Source organism: Cervus elaphus, chromosome 7 (assembly GCF_910594005.1).
Source record: "Cervus elaphus chromosome 7, mCerEla1.1, whole genome shotgun sequence".
In the NCBI taxonomy this organism is placed as follows: domain Eukaryota; kingdom Metazoa; phylum Chordata; class Mammalia; order Artiodactyla; family Cervidae; genus Cervus; species Cervus elaphus.
The window spans coordinates 21,277,310-21,299,552 of NC_057821.1; the positions used below are offsets into that span (position 1 = coordinate 21,277,310).

The following is a 22,243-nucleotide window of genomic DNA, read 5'->3' on the forward strand; positions in this document are numbered from 1 at the left end:
TGCCTGGAAAATCCCATGGATAGAGAAGCCAGGCAGGCTACAATCCATGAGTCGCAAAGAGTCAGACATGACTGAGCGACTGAGTGCAACATACAGAATATAGTATAATATGATACAGTCTATATTATGTAGTATATAACACAAGAATTACATATATATTTTCTAGTTTTACTGAGATGTTGACATGTAACAACTTTCAATTATGTAGCACGATATTATCATTTGTAGTCACTCTGCTGTATATAACATCTCCAGGATTTATTTATCCTGTAACTGGAAGTTTGTAACTTCTGACCGCCTTCATTCATTTCCCCCACACCTCATCCCCCGAGGCTGGCAAGCACCAACCTGTCCTCTGTTTCCATGAGTTTGGTTTTTTTCAGATTCCACATACAAGCGAGATCATACGGTAGTAATCTTCCTCTGTCTGACTTATTTCACTTAGCACAGTGCTCTCAAGGACAACAACCATCACAGTGCTCTTCCCCTCCCTTCCTTCTACCTGTTGCTACAATGCTCATTGTCCTTTTGATCCATCCAGTTGAAGGTGAGATCTAACTCCGGCTTTCGAGACAATCACGAAGCCTGTCAATGGAGTCTGTCTACCCACACTGACCCCTTCTTACCCAGGAGGTGTCATGGTGATCCACCCTCTCTTCTCCGATAGAACCCTCCTCCTGTTCTGTGCTGCCCATCAACTTCTCCAGCATCAGGATTTGACTCTCTTAACTTCCCCCAAACCAAGGATTTCATACATCACAGCAGACCATTCTGCATCTCTCCACTCCAACCCATGAGCATGTCCATGGCAAGGTCCTGATAAGAGAACTTTTTTTGTTGTCATTTTATCATTTGTTACACTGAGGCTACTGTTAACATGTGGGGACAAAAAGAGCCATGATAAGTCACTAAAGACATTTAGGGGCAAATTACCCTGTTTTAGGTTTCCCAGGTGGCGCCAGTGGTAAAGAACCTGCCTACCAATGCCAGAGACACAAGAGATGTGAGTTCAGTCCCTGGTTTGGGAAGATCCCCTGGAGAAGGAAATGGCAACCCACTCCAGTATTCTTGTCTGGAAAATCCTATAGACAGAGGAGGCTGGTGGATTACAGTCCGTGCGGTCACAAAGAGTCGGACACGACTGAACTGCACACACATATACTGTGTTTAGCAGAGTTACCCTGGATGTCAGACCAGGGAGTAGGTGTTAGGGCAGAAGGACTTAGTTTTCTGTTTTTCTTCAGGTTCTTGCTGATGATGTGTGATTATTCCTTTCATGTGGCTCTGGGCTATACCTGCTTGGTAGGGAAGAAAGAGTTGAGTTTGGAGGGAGAACTAAATTCATTGCTAACTCACTCTGTGGCCCTGGACCCAGTTCTTAATGTTTCTCACTGTGCCTCAGTTTCCTCATTTGCAAAATGGGAAAGGCAATATCTACTCTATGAAATTGTTGTTTAAAGCACCTGGCATTTAATAGAGGCTCAGAATATGATGACTCATGGCCGGTCTCCTTGTTCTGAAACTCCATCCTTGCTGCCTCCTTCTGAAGCATGAGGGAGACATGAACACACACGTTTGGGGGACCTTGGGCAGACCAGGCATGGTGTCCACATTCAGAGGAACACCCTAGGGTGTGGTGACCCTCTTGTTTTCCTTTCCCCAAATCACTTCCCCCTCTGGCTTCCTGCCACTCACTCCACCCCAGGGTCACCACACAGCTTCCTGCCAGCATCCTTGCCCCTCCCTGAGTCCTCTCAGGGCAAATATGTCAGTGCTCTGTGTTGAGAAATAGGACTTTGAAGCCCATCGGGTGCAGCCAATAGCCATAAAAAGCGCTTGGTCTGGATCCATGTGGCAAACAAGGGGCACCAGAGTGTTATGCAGGCAAAGAAACCTCCATTCTCCCTTTCCTTTTTAATGTGTTCTATTTGCAGAGTGCCATCCATAATTGCTTAATAGTTATCGTCATGGACCAATCTCTTCCTGCCCCAGACTTCCTCACACTCAGGCTTTCAACTCTTGAGACTCCAGAACAATGAAGATTGATGTCTCCCGCCCCATACATCAAAGTTAAGAAGGCAAGTCCTCTGGCTTCCAATATGCCTCTGGGGACATTTGAGCTGTTCATCTGGTTTTATTTATGGACGCAGAAAAACAGCCTCCCTTCAGTTGGGAGGCCCAGCACTGCCCAACTGAGTCTTCATTGGCCTCCCTCCTTCAATCCCCTCATGTTCCCCCTCTGCCGTGGTCCGTTCTGCCTGGGTGATACTCAACTGACCCTTCAGGCTGACTGAGGGTCTCTCGTGTAGATGCCTCTACAGTGGAGGTCGGCAACCTTTTTTTGTAAAGGGCCAGTTAGTGAATATCTTAGGCTTTGTGAACCAAGAGACAAAAATCAAAGAAATCATGTAGGTACTTATGCAGTCCTTTCAAAGGTAACTATATTTTGCTTTTATGAATTTCAGTTTTGATTTCTGAAAGTTTTGAGCCTCCCTCCTACCCCCTTTGCTCACAATAATCTCTTTCCTCATCTATTTGATTGCATCTTTTCTTTGGTAAGCATACTAAATATACTTCAATTTATTCTCTAATCAATAACCGAATAGTTGAAGTAGACGTCAGCCCATGTCTGTTGTCTGTTTTTCCTGCTTGTCTCATGGGGCCTTGTTTCCTCAAGTGCCCTGTGATTCTTTTTTAATTGTGAATTCCACTTTCACGGAATTTTAGATCTGGGCATCGGAATGGTCTGTGATAAAGGTGATTCCTTCAGTGAGGATTTGATTTGTTTCCAGACTGAAAACCTTGGCCCACATTAAAACTATAAACCGGGGTTTTTCAAACCACAGGGAAAGTGTGAATTTGGCTGCAAGCCTGCATAAAGGTTAACTGGTTATAAATTCTCAGCTTTTTCCTCCTGTTATCCAGCAGCTGTTAAGGCAGGCAAATTTCTTTTCTATCCTCTTCAGTGGGCAAATGGAGTTGCAGAAATTCCAGGTTTCAATTGTCACCGAGGAGATATCCTTTGAGGACAAGGTACTTTATAAGAGGGTCTAAGCATATTATAAAGCAGAGACATCACTTTGCCAACAAAGGTCTGTCTAGTCAAAGGTATGGTTTTTTCCAGGGACTTCTCAGAGTCCCTGGTCTTTGTCTCATGTAGGCTGTGCAGATATTAAAACCAATTAAAACCTGGGTCACTTGAAGATAGAAAGATGCCCCCAGGGGAGCCTTCAGCTTAGCCACTCACTTATCTCTCTGCTTCCTCATTTATTTGTTCATTTTGCCTCTTACTTTCCAATCAGCATATGGATGACTTTTGAAATATTTTTAAAAATATTTATTCAGAAATTATAGGCATTTTAAATAAGAACATTTTTTAATATCCAGGCCCCCATGACCTCTGGTACATATCTTGAAAACTGTGTTGTGCTGTGCTTCGTCACTCAATCACGTCTGGCTCTTTGCAACTCTATGGACTGTAGCCTGCCAGGCTCCTCTACCCACGGGGATTCTCCAGGCAAGAATGCTGGAGCAGGTAGCCTATCCCTTCTCCAGGAGATCTTCCCGACCCAGGAATCGAACCAGCATCTCCTGTATTGCAGGCGGATTCTTTACCAGCTTAGCTACCAGGTAACCCCCTTTGAAAGCTCTAATCTCCCCAAAATATGATTTCAGTGGTACCAGCATTTCAGATGGTCTCTAGTGATGCTACCTGCTGGTATAATTCCCTTCCATGTTGTATCAAGGATGGTCTGCATTACCAGCAAAAAACTGCAGAGGTGATGCTTTCAGAAACTCAGTCATAAAAAGCACCAAGCTTCCTATTCATGCCTTCTTTCTTCCATCACTTATTCCAAGGGAAATCAGCTGTTTTGTTGTGAGAACATGTGGAGAGATCCTCAAAGCAGGCCTCTTGCCCACAGCCACGTGAGTGAGCTTAGAATCAGACCCTTCAGCCCCAGTCGAGGCTTCAGATGATAGTACCTGGCAAATATCTTGATTACAAACTCATCCCATCAGTTCATGCCAAATAGATGGGGAAACAATGGAAACAGTGACAAATTTTACTTTCTTGGGCTCCAAAATCACTACAGATGGTGACTGCATCCACGAAATTAAAAGATACTTTCTCCTTCAAAGAAAAGCTATGACCAACCTAGAAAGCATGTTATAAAGCAGAGACATCACTTTGCCAACAAAGGTCTGTCTAGTCAAAGGTATGGTTTTTTCCAGTAGTCATGTATGGATGTGACAGTTGGACTATAAAGAAAGCTGAGTGCCAAAAAATTGATACTTTCGAACTGTCATGCTAGAGAAGACTCTTGAGAGTCCCTTGGACTGTAAGGAAATCAAACGAGTCCATCCTAAAGGAAATCAGTCCTGAATATTCATTGGAAGGACTGATGCTGAAATGGAAGCTCTAATACTTTGGCCACCTGATGTGAAGAGCCAACTCATTAGAAAAGACCATGATGCTTGGAAAGGCTGAAGTCAAAAGGAGAAGACAGTGGCAGAGGATGAGATGGTTAGATGGCATCACTGACTCAATGGACATGAATTTGACCAAACTCAGGGAGATAGTAAAGGACAGGAAGCCTGGTGTGCTGTAGTCCTTGGGGCTGCAAAAAGTTGGACACAACTTAGAGACTGAACAACAACAACAACAAAAAGCCTCCAGCCAAACCTACCCAGCAAAAGCAGCGCCTGAATTCCTGACCCTGAGGAGCTATGTGAGATACAAGTTTATTGCTTAAAGCTGCAAAGTTTTAGGAGAATTTACTGCCTAGTAACAGATACCATGAGTTCTGTCCTACCTGTAATTCCAAAAGTTTAGAAATAGATTATAGCAATATGTCCAGAAATTCTTCATTTCAATGTACCTCAGTTATGTGGGTGGGTTCATATAGTAATGGGCTTCCTTTGTGGCTCAGCTGGTAAAGAATCCACCTGCAGTGAAGGAGACCTGGCTTCGATCCTTGGGTGGGAAAGATCCCCTGCAAAAGGGAAAAGATACCCACTCCAGTATTCTGGCCTGGAGAATTCCATGGACTGTGTGGTCCATGGGGTTGCAAAGTCAGACATGACTGAGAGACTTTCACTTTCACTGCATTTTCATATAGCCTGGAGAATTCCATGAACTGTATAGTCCATGGGGTCGCAAAGTCGGACATGACTGAGAGACTTTCACTTTCACTGCATTTTCACATAGTAATACCTAACCCCAGATTCTCTTATGTAGCTAACTAGTGCCCACTGGATGTTACATGCATGAGATGTAGGATGGGGAAGTTCTGCGGAAGAGAACCTTGTGCTCTGGAGTGAAGACTATGCTTCAGAAGGGCTCGTTGTGTTTGGGGAACTAGTATGGGTGATGCTATCGAGCTACTGAGGTTGCTGAGGTACAGCCTCTCCACACACCATCGCTCACACTATGTTCTCTGCTTGCAATCCTGCCTGGTCTTCTCTGGTTTCCCCAGCCCTACCCAATCTTCACTCATCTCAAGTCTTATATGGTATAATCTTCCGTAGCTGTACCAGAAAAGGGTGATTGTCCACTCTCTCGGGAGCCCCTGCTACTCTCACAGTCCACAGCACTTGGGCAGAACGGAGCTTGAACTGCCTACCTTCAAAGCTACATTTGAAATGTGCAACCGTTTACGTAGCCCGTACCCTAGAACCTGGAAGAGTAATCTGCACATTGTAGGTGCTCTATACAATGAGGCTGATGGAGGTCCACTTTGGGAATGGTGTACCTCCCAAGAAAAGTCTGTGACTATTGAGCTGGTCAATGCATGTTTTATTCTCAGATTTCCCTTGTGGCCCAGTAGTTAGAATCTGCCTGCCAGTGCAGGGGACCCAGGTTTGATCCCTGGTCCAGGAAGATTCCACATGCCGCAGGGCAACAGAATCCATGAACCTCAATTTTTGAGCCTATACTCTAGGGCCCATGCTCCAAAACAAGAGAAACCATTGCAGTGAGAAGCCCAAGCACTGCAACTAGAGAGCAGCCCCCAGTCACTGCAACTGGAGAAAGCTTGCAGGCAGCAGTGAAGACTGAGCGTAACCAAAAAAAAAATAAATAAAAAGAGATTTTATTCTGCTAGCTTTCTCACTGGTGAAAGGGGGACACACTTACAGAAAAGTAAAGAACTTTTCAAAGCCACAGTGAGCGGTCAGAGTGTGCCATGCCCAGTCGCTCAGTCGTGTCTGACTCTTTGCGACCCCATGGACTGTAGCCCACCAGGCTCCTCTGTCCATGGATTTTTCCAGCCAAGAATATTGGAGTGGGTTGCCATTTCCTACTCCAGGAGATCTTCCCAGTCCAGGGATGGAACCCTCATCTCCCGCATCTCCAGCAGACAGATTCTTTACCACTGAGTGTGGTAAAGAGTGTGGTAATGTAAGCCCATTACAGGATGTAGGGTCCCTCTACTAAGGGACCCAGCTGAGGGGGCTGGGGGCTTAAATCCAGCATCCAGTGCCCTCCCCAAACCCTTGTGCCAGCCCCAAGGAAGAGGCACATTTTTGTAATTCATCCACCTACAAGGTTCCTTTGGTAACGTACACAGGGTGTTCAGTGGATAGCAGGGCCCTGAGCACTCCACAGTACAGAGTGGCATGGTCATGCCAACCGTATCCTGCCCTTAAGTATAAGCCCAAGGGCTCTACCCTTAGAAATCCCAGGATCGGCAAAGAGGCATCAAAGAACCAGTCCAAGCAGGAAGCTGGTTCTGTTCCTTGCACAAACGGTAAAGAAGTGAGTGTTATTTGCTCTCTTCCCATTGTGAGTAGCAACTAACATTTGGCTCAGATGGTAAAGAATCCACCTGCAATGCCAGAGACCTGGGTTTGATCCCGGGGTCGGGAAGATTCCCTGGAGAAGGAAATGGCAACCTACTCCAGTATTCTTGCCTGGGAAATCCCATAAACAGAGGACCCTGGCAGGCAACAGTCCATAGGGTCGAAAAGCGTCGACATGACTTAGCGAGTGACACTGTGACTGACCATACCTGGCTATGACCTTCATTTAGGTGCCTTTTCCCCGGCTAGCATTCTTGTAAGTTGTCACATTACTCTCTCATGACTCCTGTTTATTCTCTCTTTTCTGTTTGTTTTTAGTGCTCATTTGTTTCCCAGTTAAACCAGTTTTGAGTGTTGATATTTAATACATCTGCTTTTAATAAACCCTCGGGGGTATTTCTATTTGTGCCAAGAGAAGAAAGTCAAATAAATGGGCCTTACAACTACCACTTGAATGAGCTGCTGATGATCCCAGGGACCTCTGGTTCCATAGCGTGGGTGCTCCTTTCCACCTTCTTTTTAAAATCTTCCTGAATCCTGGTACTTCCCTGATGGTCCAGTGGCTAAGACTTGCACTCCCAGTGCAGGGGGCTGGGGTTCAATCCTTGGTCAGGGAATTAGATTTCACATGCTGCAATGAAGACCCAGCAAAGCCAAATAAATAATTAAATATTTTTGAAAGTCTTCCTGCATCCCATCAGCAGTGTCCTATGGCCAAGAGAAGATACTTCTTATTGTTTAGTCATTGTTGTACCCAGCTGTTTTGTGACTCCGTGGACAGTATCCCACCAGGTTCTTCTGTCCATGGGATTCTTCTAGCAAGAATACTGGAATGAATTGCCATTTCCTTCTCCAGGGGATCTTCCCAACCAGGAATCAAACCTACATCTCCTGCATTAGCAGGTGGATCCTTTACCACTGAGCCACCTGGGAAGCCCTGAGAAGATACTTATACTCCCTTAAATTACCAGAGTATGTTCTGGTTTACTTATATATAAATGAACTGACTCAACTTGTTCATTTTCTTCTTGAGTAAAAACTCATTTCAGGATGAATATATTATATATATGAAAAGGCAAGTGGACAAACTTTCGTTTCATTTATCTCATTGGAGCTAAATAGCTATTCTTTTTTGAAGTAAGTAGCTCTTAAATTTTGGAATATATTTCTGCTGCCCAACAATATTATTGTGAAAATCAATATTTCTCAACAACACCATCATCCTCATTAGCACATACAAGGAAATTCTATGTACCAGGCACTGAAATGATTTCTCTATATGCATATATCTTTCAGTTTTTGCAACCACCATATGAAGTTTATTGCTATTATTACAATTACTACTAGTACTGTTCTGTGCTTAGTCCTTCAGTCATGTCTGACTCTCTGTGACTTCTTGGACTATAGCCCGACAGGCTCCTCTGTACATGGGAATTCTCCAGGCAAGAATATTATTATTTTACAAATGTAGAAATGAAGCTTCAGAGAAGTTAACTTGCTCAAGGTCACAAACACACAGCTTGTAAGTGGTACAGCCGGCACTCAGAACCCAGCAAGCCCACTCAATAGTCAACATTCCAGCAACATTTACCGAACACCTGCTAAACCCACCATGATTCTAGGCACCAGGTACCCAGTGGTGATCAAAACAGGCCTGGTGCCTAGAAGAGCTTACAGTTGAGTGGAGGAGACATATTAAGCAAATAAACATGCCAATTTTGCTTACAGAATGAATTTTCATGGAAATCATGAGTGCGAGATTGTGTTACGCCTCATTTAGCAATCTAAAAAGCCCTGAAATTCTCCAAAATGAAACTGGCCAAAGATCACAGTCCAAATAAGTAGGCCAATGGTATTGAAAGAAAGATCAACTTCAAATTGTAGATCATTAATGGCACATGATAATTTTCTTGGCAGGGAAGTCTTCCTAAGGTGCCCTGAAGTCACGAGAAAAGGGAGAAGTGAATATAATCAGGGAAATCTTTAGACTAAAATGGAAAGAAAAAGAAGACAAACTCAATGGAGCACAAAAAAATGAATTGTATAGCCTCAGCCAGCTCCCATTCTGGCCTGGAGAAAGATGGAGTGAAAGAGTGAAGATCAACAGAGAAGAAACAAGTCTCTGAAAAATGGGGTAACTTGCTGTGGAAGATTAAAAAAGAAAGCAGTGTAAAGTGAACTTAAGTGGGGGAAGAATCACCAAAATACCTTTTTAAGAACTCTTTTCACACTGCAGGAGAGCAAGACATGTTACTGCTTCCACCTCGGCACTTCTGAGCAGTTGTGTCCACATTTCCACAGAATGTACTTATAGCTAGGATTGATCCCAGCAACTGAGACAAATAATCCTTGACTACAAATCATAGAAAACGGGCTTCCCTGGTGGTTCAGTGGTAAAGAATCCACTTGCCAATGCAGAAGTCACAGGTTCGATCCCTGGTCCAGGAAGATTCCACGTGCCAAGTGGCAAATCAGCCTGTGTGCCACAATTACTGAGCCCGTGAGCCCTAGAGTCTGTGTTCCACGAGAAGAGAAACCACCACAAGGAGAATCCCAGGCACCACAAGTAGAGAGTAGCCCCCGTTTATCACAACTAGAGAACGCCTGTGTAGTGACAAAGATCCTTGCACAGCCAAAAATAAATAAATAAATAAACACTTTTTAATGTGCAAAACTTCCAGGCACAAATACAAAATGTTTCTAAAAATCATTAAAAAGTTTAAGGGCCCAAGTTCCACCAGTGGGGACAATGGGAGGTGGAGGTCAAATTAGTCCATGTTTGATCCTTTTGTCTTATGACCTAATAAACAGGCCGAGAGGACAGCAGTACAATTGCAATGGCTGTCAAAAGCAATTAAATTAGAATCTCTGGGAATGGGGTCCAGCCATCAGTCCATTGTACATATGGGTTGATTTAAAACGTGCAGCCAGAGTGAAGAACTACTGGCTTTGGAGAAAGAGCCTGAGGCTTAGAGTCAAGAAAATGGGTTTGAATTGCAGCTAATAGTTACCAGCCTTGAGGCCTTAGAGTGAGTTACTAACCTCTTTCATTCTCTTTCCTCATCCACAAATTTGAGATAAGCACAGAAATCTATGAGCGCTTGTGAATATTCAATGGGACACTCTAAGTCAAGCATCTCAGGGTGCCTGGTAGAGGGGCCAGTAAAGTCAGGGAGAGTGGGTTTTGCACTTAGCCTAGTAGCGCTAAATACCTGTCAGACTTGAGTGATTTTGCTATTGGCCCCTCATCCAACTGTGCCTGGGTAATTAGGAGAAACCAGAACGACTTATTTCTTCTCCCATCACACATACACACACACACACACACACACACACAAACACCACATTACACACAGTTAACACTTTACACACACACAAAAGGCAATAGTATCTAAAGAAAGCTGCAAATAATTTCTAGCTAGGGAACAAAGCACCTAGGATCTGGGGAAAGTGAGAAGGAAGTAAAATATGGTCATAATGGGCTGGATAAGAGCCTATAGTATCTTGGGGAGCTATAGAAGAGTCTTAGAATAAGAGACAAAGAACTGACATATTAAAAAGCCAGACAAGTACATTAGCCTGAGAGACAGACATACTTTTGACTTCAGATACTGGAAAGAAAAGCCAAATAAGTTAAGATGTCTCTTTAAAGGATGACTGGGATCCTTTCTGCATTTTTCTGATTTGCAACCAATATATGTGTGCTAAGCCATTTTAGTCGTGTCCAACTCTTGGTGACCCCAAGGGCTATAGCCTGCCAGACTCCTTCATCCATGGGATTTTCCAGGCAAAAATATTGGAGTGGGTTGCCACTTCCTCCTCCAGGCTATCTTCCTGACCCAGGGATCAAATCCATGTCTCCTCCTGTGTTGGCAGGCAGGTTCTTTACCACTAGCGCCCCCTGTGCAGCCCCTAAACGAAATATAATTGTTTCCTTTATATAGCCCTTATCATCTATGATAAAGCAGTAAAATGGTTGCTGCTAAACTCAAGCTATCAACTCTGAATATGTTTCAACATTAACAGTAATAGCAACTAACAATTATTGAACATTTCCTATGGATTGAATACCTGCTAGGCCCTTTACATACATTCAGAGCACAGAAGGTAGGTAGGAGCTAAATAAAGTATCCTGTCTTCTTCCCATTTTACAGACATGAGTGGGTAGCTTGCTAAGGCACACATAGTTAGTCTAGTGATAGGAACACAACACATTCTGGCCCTCTGATTCCAAAGCTAAGGCTCTTAGGAACCGTACTCATAACTGCTGGTGGGACAGTCCCTTTACTTACCAACAAGGATTTACCAAGCAACTCCTTGGAGGAAGAAACGGGAGGATGCAAAGATGAATGAGACGAGCTTGCTACTGTCACATCTTGTGACATTCAGTGAAGGATCCAGAAAAGTCTACACCTATCTGTTAAAAAGAGTCAGGGGTGAGGGGCTTCCAGATACACACACACAATACAGAGTGCTCAGTTAAATTTTAATTTCAGATAAATGACAGAAAAATTTTAATGTAAGTTTTCCCCCTTATAATATTTGGGCCATATTTATACTGAACAAATGGACTCTTTGTTTATCTGAAATTCAATCTTCACTGAGCATCCTGTATTATACCTGGCAACCCTGCTGTGTAATAAGTTCAATGGCAGAGATTCAAAGCAGAAATGCAGGAGAGAAAGAGCTCTGGGAACAATTAAACCCAAGATATGAAAATTGACAAAGAGATGGGACACTGAGATAACCCCGAAGATCACACCTCTTTGTGCGGTTAAGAAGGGCTCACAGTGGTATTTGCACTTGACCTTAGAGGTGACCTTAGAGTCTGTCTTCCTTGATGGTTCAGTCCATAAAAAGTATGCCTGAAATATGGGAGACCTGGGTTCAATCCCTGGGTCAGAAAGATCCCCTGGAGAAGGAAATGGCAACCCACTCCAATATTCTTGCCTGGAGAATCCCATGGACAGAGGAGCCCCTCCAGTTCATGGGGTCACAAGAAGTCAGACATTACTGAGTGACTAACACTTGCACTTTCACTTAGATGTGAATATGGTTTGCCTTGTGTGAAGGAGCAGAGATACCATTTCAGGCCAAGATAATGGTATGAGCAAGGGGGGGGGGGGGGCTGGGAAAGGTCAAGTTATAGACCTATCTAGTTCAGAAAAATGGATTGAGCTGGATCAGAAGCCGGGTTTTTCTGTTTCCAGAGCCCATGCCTAGGACATTCTATCAAGTGAGAAAAGACACAGGTCTCATGGGGCAGAAGCCAGTGACAACAGTTGGCTGGGAACAGACTGTCCAGGGACTAGACTGCCAAGCTGAGTCCTATAGGCTTAATTAAGAATAACTCAGTGTGAGGAAAGATGCAACCATCCAAGGACACTCCGTGCCCAAGCTCTAGCAAACAGACGGATGCCAGAACCTTTGGGACTGGGGGCCAGGAGAGAGGCAGGGCCACAAAGCTGGTAGCTGGCCAGAAGCTGTCTGTCCCCACCACTCCAAACTCATACGCTCTGTGGACATCCTCAGGACCTCTAACGTGGTGTGACTGGGGACCTCAAGCAGGCCTATGCCATTTTATTGGCCAAAAATACTTTTGGCTCCAGCTGAATATCAGTATTCCAGGTACCGCATTCATTTAGCACTTATTTTCAAAAAAAAAAAAAACTACCACAGTGGCCTCTCTGTTGTAAATCAAACAAAAAGACAAAAGCAGTTTAACGAGCTCATCCATGATTGTGCAGCCTTTGCAAACGCTTTTCTGATGAGTAGCAGGTCAAGAAGCAACAGTTAGAACTGGACATGGAACATCAGACTGGTTCCAAATCGGGAAAGGAGTACATCAAGGCTATATTTTGTCATTCTGCTTATTTAACTTATATGCAGAGTATATCATGAGAAATGCTGGCCTGGCTGAAGCACAAGCTAGAATCAAGATTGCTGGGAGAAATATCAATAACTTCAGACATGCAGATGACACCACCTTTATGGCAGAAAGCAAAGAAGATCTAAAGAGTGTTTTGATGAAAGTGAAAGAGGAGAGTGGAAAAGCTGGTTAAAATTCAGAAAACTAAGATCATGGCATCCAGTCTCATCACTTCATGGCAAATAGACAGGAAAACAATGGAAACAGTGAGAGACTTTATTTTCTTGGACTCTAAATGCAGATGGTGACTACAGCCATGAAATTAAAAGACTCTTGCTTCTTATAAGAAAAGTTATGACCAACCTAGATAGCATATTAAAAAGCAGAGACATTACTTTGCCAACAAAGGTCCATCTAGTCAAAGCTGTGGTTTTCCAGTAGTCATGTATGGATGTGAGAGTTGGACTATAAAGAAAGCTGAGGGCCAAAGAAGGATGCTTTTGAACTGTGGTGTTCGAGAAGACCCTTGAGAGTCCCTTGGACTGCAAGGAGACCCAACCAGTCCATCCGAAAGGAAATCAGTCCTGAATATTCACTGGAAGGACTGATGCTGAAGCTGAAACTCCAATACTTTGGCCACCTGATTCGAAGAACTGACTCACTAGTAAAGACCCTGATGCTGGGAAAGATTGAAGGTGGGAGGAGAAAGGGAAGACAGAGGATGAGATCATTGGATGGCATCACCAACTCAATGGACATGAGTTTGAATAAGCTCCGGGAGTTGGTGATAGACAGGGAAGCCTGGCATGCTGCAGTCCATGGGGTTACAAAGAGTTGGACAAGACTGAACTGAACTGAACTGAACTGAACTGAAGCTGGTCATGCTAACAGTCATTCTAACCTTATCTCGGCCACAAAAAAATGCATCTTTTCACCCAATTGTTCTACCTGCGGGGGTGAAGGAGGCCAGGAAGGGCAGGGGAGATTTTGGAGAGGGGGTGGAAGGGGCCCGGGGCAGGAAACATGGACAATTGTGCCTTGTGTTTTGTCTACTCATTACCAATGACTCATCTGAGAGCACCTGATCGTTGGGGCCTGCATGCTGACCAGGTTTCTCATCCTAAAGAACAAACTCACTGACCACACAGACATTCACAGGATACTTATGCCTCTGAAGCTCTGGAAAGTTAGAGAATTCACCCATGATAATCATACCCACGATCTCAATGTTGAGGAGATTTGTGCATAAAGTGCCTGGGGGTGGGGAGGTGGGAGGGTGGTGGAAAAAAAGGATGGGAGGGATGAGGGATGGAGGGTCCTTAAGGAAATCGGATTTTGCAGGCAGGGATGTTAAACCTTTCTTTAATTCTGATGTCAAACTCACTTTAAATGTTTTTACCCTGACCACTGTGCAGCTCAAAGACACCTGTTTAGCAAAACTTATGGGTACAGCCTTGTAGACGGTGCCACCCTGGAGCCTCCCACGCTGTTCAGCCATGGTCAACCCCACCCTGTTTTTTGACATTGCCGACAATGGCAAGACCTTGGGCCCCATCTCCTTTGAGTTTTTGCAGACAAAGTTCCAAAGACAGCAGAAAATTGTCATGCTCTGAGCACTGGGAAGGAAAGATTTGGTATAAAGGTTCCTGCTTTCGTAGAATAATTCCAGGATTTGTGTGCTAAGGTGGTGATTTTGCACTCCATAAAGGTGCCAGTGGCAAGTCCATCTATGGTGAGAAATTTGATGAGAATTTCACTCTGAAGCATGCAGGTTCTGGCATCTTGTCCATGGCAAAGGCTGGCCCCAACACAAATGGCTCCCAGTTTTTCATCTGCACTGCCAAGACTGAATGGTTGGATGGTAAGCACAGGGTCTTTGACAGGGTGAAGGGGGGCATGAATATTGTGGAAGCCATGGAGCACTTTGGCTTCAGGAATGGCAAGACCAGCAAGAAGATCACCACTGGTGACTGTGGACACAGATCTAATAAATTTGACTTACATTTTACTTTAAAGCAAACAAACAAACTTATGGGCACAGAAACCAGAGAGTACAGCATATCTAAGGACAGAGCCTCTGGGGACTGAATTTAGAGTTTTAAGAGCCCTCCTAGGCCCAGTCTTCCCCAAACCAAACATTCTTAATTTTCCTTTCCAGCATCCCTGGGAGACTTGGGTCGTTGAGGTACAGTGACCTAAAGTCCCTAAGAGCTGGGTTTTCTAAGTGTGGGAAGAGATATTACAGAGGACTTGCCAAGACACATGGAGACATTTCTTCCACCCACTCTTGAGCCATTCATCAGTCTGATTAACCCCTTTGCTTTCTGGGTCTTTAGCCTCCAGCCTCATGACTCATCCATCAATCCCTACTCTCTCCTCTACAGACACCACCACCTCCTTAAGTTGTGAAATAGTGGGTAAATAAGGAAAATGACTAAGATATCAGAGCACCAAGGACGTCTATACTACTCAAACTGATTAGAAGGTGATGGCCTTGGGAATTCACTGAAAGAAGGAGTAGAGCCCTTGCCTGCTCCTCGTGCTCTATGGCAAGAGAAGGCAGATGCTGAATTAGGAAAACGGTGTCCTTATTCACACTCCTCTTCCAATTTGTCATGTGACCTTGGGCGAGTCACTTCTGGTGGGCCTCCATTTCTTCATCTAGACTGATATACAAGGCACCTCATTCTGTGAAGTTCTAACATCACCCAAGAGAGCCAGATATAGCATCACACAGCCTGAATGCATCACCCTGGTTCCACCACTTATTAGGGAGATGAGTCTGGGTAAAAGAATTAGCTTCTCTGGGTCTCATTGTTCTTATAACTAAAATAAGGACGCTAATAAGGTCTCTATCCATAGGCTTATTGTAATGATTAAATGACCTAATATGAATTATACCCTTAGCACAGTGCCTGTCACATAATTAGCACTTAATAAATATTAGTTATTGTTGTGGCAGGTTAGTGATTCTCAAAGTGTGGTCCCTGGACCAGCAACATCAGCTTCACCTGGGAACTTGTTAGAAGGCTCAAGAAAATACTCAAGGCTTCCTTGGTGGTCTTCTGGCTAAGAACCCACTTGCCAATGCAGGGCACATGGATGGATCCCTCGTCCAGGAAGATCCCACATACCAAGGAGCAGCTAAGCCCATGTGCCACAACACCTGAAGCCCACGTGCCTAGAGCTCATGCTCCACAAAAGAAGCCACCACAAGAAGCCTTCACACCGCAACTGGAGAGTAGCCCCCACTCACCACAACCAGAGAAAGCCTGAGTGCAGCAAGGAAGATCCAGCACAGCCAAAACACAAATCATAAATATAAATCTTCTTAAAAAAGAAATGACAGTGCTCAAGTCCATCCCAGACTTTGTGTCCCAAGAACTCTGGGGGTCTGGAACACAGCAATCTGCGCTTTAACAAACTCTCCAGAGGATTCTGATGCCATACGTTAATGTTTGAAGAACCATGGGTGTAGATGGTTCTAAGATCTCTTCCAGTTCTAGAATTCCATTATTTTCTTCAAGTGTAAAAACATTTATCCAAGGCCCAAGGAAATCATTATTATTCACCCATGTTTTTCCACAAACATTTGTTAAATCTCTCTTTAAACTGGGGCCTGGGGATGAAACAAAAAATAAGACATAGCTGACCCCCTAAAGTCATTTATAGTTAATCTCATGACACTTAATTTATAACTTTATACTTTACAAATTTATTTGTGAAATTCCCTTCATTTGTTCATGGATACCTGAGTTTCACTATATAAAGATATACAGTGTCATTTTTTCATTAACAATCTTTTATCATTATCCTCAATTTACAAATGACGCAGAGAAGTTGTAATTATCTAAAAATTGTGTGGTCAGAAGTTTATAGAACAAACAAGGGACTGTGGCACAGAACAAAGAATGTGTTCTTCAGGATTAAGAGCTTAACTTCAATCTATGTCCATCAGTTACTAGCTCTGCAGGCTATAAAGGCAAATAATATCTTTTTAAAAATGATTTTCTTGTGGTTATCATTTGAGGAAGATGTTAGCTAAGTGACCTTGAATCTCTTTAATTTCTTCATTCTAGAACAAGATTAACAATATGTTAATAATAGTGACAGAATTAATAATTAACTTGTCATGAAGATTAATATGATTACATGTGATGAGATGTTTGAAATGGCATAGCATATGCCGTTGAAATGGCATATAGATGTCCAATAATAGATCTCAGTCTGAACCTAGTTCATAATTAAGTATCATTGATGAGCATAGATTTGCCTTTGTGGTGTTCAGTTCATTTCAGTTCAGTCACTCAGTTGTGTCGGACTCTTTTCGACCCCATGGACTGCAGCACGCCAGGCCTCCCTGTCCATCACCAACTCCTGGAGTTTACCCAAACTCATGTCCAGTGAGTCGGTGATGAAACCATCTCTTCCTCTGTTGTCCGCTTCTCCTCACGCCTTTAATCTTTCCCAGCATCAGGGTCTTTTCAAACGAGTCAGCCCTTCGCATCAGGTGGCCAAAGTATTGGAGTTTCAGCTTCAGCATCAGTCCTTCCAATGAACACCCAGGACTGATCTCCTTTAGGATGGACTGGTTGGATCTCCTTGCAGTCCAAGGGACTCTCTAGCCTTGACTAGATGGACCTTTTTTGACAAAGTAATGTCTCTGCTTTTTGATATGCTGTCTAGGTTGGTCGTAACTTTCCTTCCAAAGAAGAAGCGTCTTTTAATTTCATGGCTGCAATCTGATATACAAAATAAATGGTAAATCAGTAGTTCCAGAAAGCTACAAAGAGTGTCTCATTTCCACTTTGTCTTTTCTAGAATTCAAGTGATCAAGATATTCAGAAGGCACTTTGTACTTCAGAGATAAGTCGGAGAAGTAGCTGGTGTTTATCCAAAAGGTTTTCTGATTAACCAGACAGACTACAGATTCCGGAGAAATTTCACCCCTTTTGTTTAAAATCCAGAACCTTCCCTCAGCTTAAATTGCAAATGAGATTCCTTGCAGTTTCCTAAATTCAGTTCAACATGTATCAAAGACCATGACGGACTGCCTTTGAAGTTCACAACTTCTTCAATGAAGAGGGCTCACTTGGAGCCTAGAAACATTCTACACCTGGTGAGAAAGATAGCAACAATCAATTCGTTGATATGTAGCATTGTGTCTGCTTTTTGTTTAACCACTAGAGCTATTGAAGAATTTTTCTTGAATCTCTTCAGGTTGAGATTTCAAATGTGAACCAAGATTTCACTGCTTCGGTAAGTCCCAAACAGGGAGGAAAGGATTACTAAAAGTCTGGTCTGTCATTTTACATCTTATCAACAGATGGGGACATTCCTTTTACTTACTGAATCATACTTCTCCAGGCACTAACTCTCTGTCCTGTTCCTTATCCTTTCCCAGCCCAAATCTAAGAGACTTCGCAGTTCCTGAATCAGGTAAGCTTGGAGTTCTAACAAAGCAGTATTGTCCCTGGTCTTATGATATGAGATAGCAAATCGAAGTAAGAATGCTGTGAGCACTTTGGTGTTGAAAATGTCAGCTAAAGGCAAATGCATAACCTAAAAGTTGCAAGTGAAATTTTATTTGGTAACCTTATTGAGAACCCAGCCCAGGACTCAGCCTCTCTGTAATTGGCATATGGTAAGTGCTCCATAATTTTCCTGGAATGAAGACTGAAGGTAGTATATGACAGGTGACAAGTAGGTTGTTCAAAAAATAAGACAAGAAGAGTTAAGAGTTTGAGAGAAGGAGGCAATCATAGTGGACCAGAGCATCCAAACATCCTCAATTTATGTAAGAGAAAACCAAGGCACAGAGAGATTAAGTATGTTGCCCAAGGTCACACAGCTAGTAAGTGGTAGAGATAAGATTTGAATCAAATTGTCAGGTACCAGACCCCAGGCGCTACCTGTATATACATTTTGTATTTTAACTGTTACATATTTAATTTGCAGAACATAAAAATACAAATATGAACCAGTGATTTCATTGATATTGCTGTTTAGAATGAGGATAAGAAAGCAATGAGTCCATTTAAGGCAGAATATTGAAACAGACATTTCTCCAAAAAAGACATACAGATGGCTAATAAACCCATGAAAAAATGCTCACCATCACTTATTATTAGAGAAATGCATATCAAAACTACAATGAAGTATCATCTCATACCAATCAGAGTTGCCATCATCAAAAAAATCTACAAACAATGAATGCTGGAGAGAATGTGGAGAAAAGTGAACTCTCTTGCACAGTTGGTGGGAATGCAAATTGTTACACTCACTATCAAAAACAGTATGGAGATTTCTTTAAAAACTAGGAAAACTACCATATGAACCAGCAATCCCACTACTGGACATATAGCCTGAGAAAATCACAATTCTGAAAGATACATGTACCCCAGTGTTCATTGCAGCACCACTTACAACAGCTAGGACGTGGAAGCAACCTAGATGTCCATTGATGATGAATGGCTAAAGTCGTGACATATATACATAATGTAATATTACTTAGGCATAAAAAAGAACAAATTTGAGTCAGTTCTACTGAGATGGATGAACCTAGAGTCTGTTATATAGAATGAATAAGTCAGAAAAAGAAAAATAAGTATCATGTATTAATACATATACGGAATCTAGAAAAATGGTACTGATGAACTTATTTGCAGAATGGCAATAGAGACACAGTGCCTGTGGACGTAGCAGGGGGAGGAGAGGGTGGGATGAATTGAGAGAGTAGCACTGAAATATATACCATATGTAAAATAGAGAGCCAGTGGGAATTTGCTATATGACACGGGAAGCTCAAGTCGGTGCTCAGTGATGACCTGAAGTGGTGGGTGGGGTGGGGTGGGGATGGGAAAGGAGTGGGAGGGAAGGCCAAGAGGGAGGGGACATATGCATACCTACAGCTGATTCACGTTGATATATGGCAGAATTAATGTATGTATAGCAGATATAAAGTGATTATCTTCCAACTAAAAATCAATAAAATTTTTAAAAAGAAAGCATGAGTCCATTTAAAGAAAATAATAGGAGAAGGGTGGTTGTCTGAAAGATCAAAAATCAGCAAGGGGGAATGCTAATGATTAATGAATGATTATTTTTATGAAATGTAATTAACTATGATAGAAGGTAACAGAGCTGTAAGTTACATATCTGTGCAGATAGTTGATGAAATGCTCTATATCTTCAGGTTGACCTGACTCAGTGAAAATGTACTGACTGGGTAAACCTTGTTAACTGTAATCTTAAAACCTTTCATTCCACTGTCAGTGAATTCATTTACACTTTGGACCTTGGGCTTAAACACTCACCTATTTCTTTCCTTTTTATTTCTTTGCACTTAACTTTCTCTTTAACCTAGTTATTTACCCTCTCAAGTATAATTTGAGATTATACCTAATTTCTCCTACATCTCAATCAAGAAAGCTCACATTCTGATTACCTTCCACTCCACTGTTGCTTCTGGATCATCTTTGCACAACTTTCTACCTTCTGAGCTCAATAAACTCTTCTCCCTTGAAATTCATGTCAGATTATCACTTTCTCTCCATCTTTGTCCTGCTATCTACCAACTTCCAAGTTATTTTTCCACATTCTGAAGACTATAACCACAGCAATATTTGAGTGTGACTGCCTTTTCCTTCTGGAAAAATCTCTTCGTCTGCTCTTTGCTGACTTTATGTTCCTCCACTGAAAAGGGGAGATTTCTTCAAGGCCCTTCTCCATTTACTTTCTCTTCTCTCCCTGGGGACTTTCGAATCTTCAGCCATTACCTCTTTTCAAAATGTCTCTCAACTCCACATTTCTTTTCAAACCTTTTCTGAGCTACAGGCTGGAATTTCCAACTGTCTCTTAGCAATGCCTCCAAAGTATCCTTCCTATCAACTCAAACCATATAGAAAATGATCTCACTCTCTTTCTTCTAATCCTGGCTCTCCCTCCGCACTCCTTGTCCCAGTGAATGGTAGTGACATACAAGAGAAAGAATCCTCTCTGTAATCATCCCTTAGCATACTTTGATCACTGTGCATCGTAAGTGGATGATCATCTTACTGTCCTTACAGTTGCTCGACCAGATTATCTTGTGTTTCACTTCTCTAGTCACACTGCTGCTGCTGCTGCTAAGTCACTTCAGTCGTGTCAGACCCTGTGTGACCCCATAGATGGCAGCCCACCAGGCTCCCCCGTCCCTGGGATTCTCAAGGCAAGAACACTGGAGTAGGTTGCCACTTCCTTCTCCAATGTATGAAAGTGAAAAGTGAAAGTGAAGTCACTCAGTCGTGTCCGACTCATAGCGACCTGATGGACTGCAGCCTACCAGGCTCCTCCGTCCATGGAGTTTTCCAGGCAAGAGTACTGGAGTGGGGTGCCATTGCCTTCTACACCCGTTTATAGGACAGACTACTAGACTAATGCTAAACAGGGCATTCTCTAGCCCAGGTTTTTTTCAAGGGTCAATTTTGTCCATAGAGTGGAGTTAAAACTTTTTTCTTTGAAAGCCAAGAATCTCCCCCAATCTATTTTTCCCCTCATCTCTTTCTATATGCACCCTATTTTAACCAATGCAGATTTCTTGATGTCACCTGAATAAACCATTCATTCATTCATTTAAGAAGCATTTATTAAGAGCTTGGTATTAGCCCACCACTCTCCTAAGTGTTAGGAATATAATGGTGAACATGACTTCTGTATTTAGATTTAAATGATACAATTATTGAAAATACAGTGTTGCAGTACTGATCTAGGAGGATATCTGAGTACTATGGGCATTCATCTAGAGGCTGCTGACTATATAGGGGCAAGATTTGGGGAGGAGGTGGGTAGGGAAGATTTCCTAAAGGAAGTAATAATTGAGCTGAGGGACTTCCCTGGTGGCCCAGCGGCTAAGACTCCAAGCTCCCAATGCAGGGGACCTGGGTTCTATTCCTGGTTGAGGAATTAGATCCCGCATATGGTAACTAAGAGTTTGCAGGTCACAACTAAATATCCCTCATGTGTCAATGAATATCAAAGATCCCAAGTGTACCAACTAAGACCCAGTGCAGCCAAATAAGTAAAAAATATTTTTTAAAAATAATTGAGCTGAGATCTGAAAAGTAAGTAAGAATTATTTGGGGAACTTCTTTGGTGGTCCAATGGCTAAGAATCTGCCTTTCAATGCAGGGGACTCAGGTTAGATCCTAGACTGAGAAACTAAGATCCCTCATGCCACAGGGCAACTAAACCCATGTGCCACAAGTAGAGAGACGCCCGAGCACTGCAACTAAGACCCAACACAGCCAAAAATAAATAGATAAATATTTTAAGAAAGAATGATTTGGATATAATATGAGAAAGGAGTGTCTATTGCAAGAGAAGAAAATGTATATATAAAGAATTGAGGCAAGAAGGGATGGCCAGAGAAAGGGAACTGAGAATAGAGTTTAGGGAAAAGACAGAAACATATAATGTTGTAGAAACCAAAGGAGGGGTGAAAAGGCAAGAATGGGCAATGGCAGCCATGTTACCAAGTGGTCAAATGAGATGAGGATTAAAGAATATCCATTGGATTTGTTTGTTTGTTTGTTT

General features: G+C 42.8%; 1 pseudogene; it reads left to right on the forward strand.

Moving 5' to 3' along the window:
- The first annotated feature begins 14,166 nt into the window (after positions 1-14,166).
- LOC122696787 lies at positions 14,167-14,758 on the forward strand (annotated as a pseudogene).
- The last annotated feature ends 7,485 nt before the right edge of the window (positions 14,759-22,243 follow it).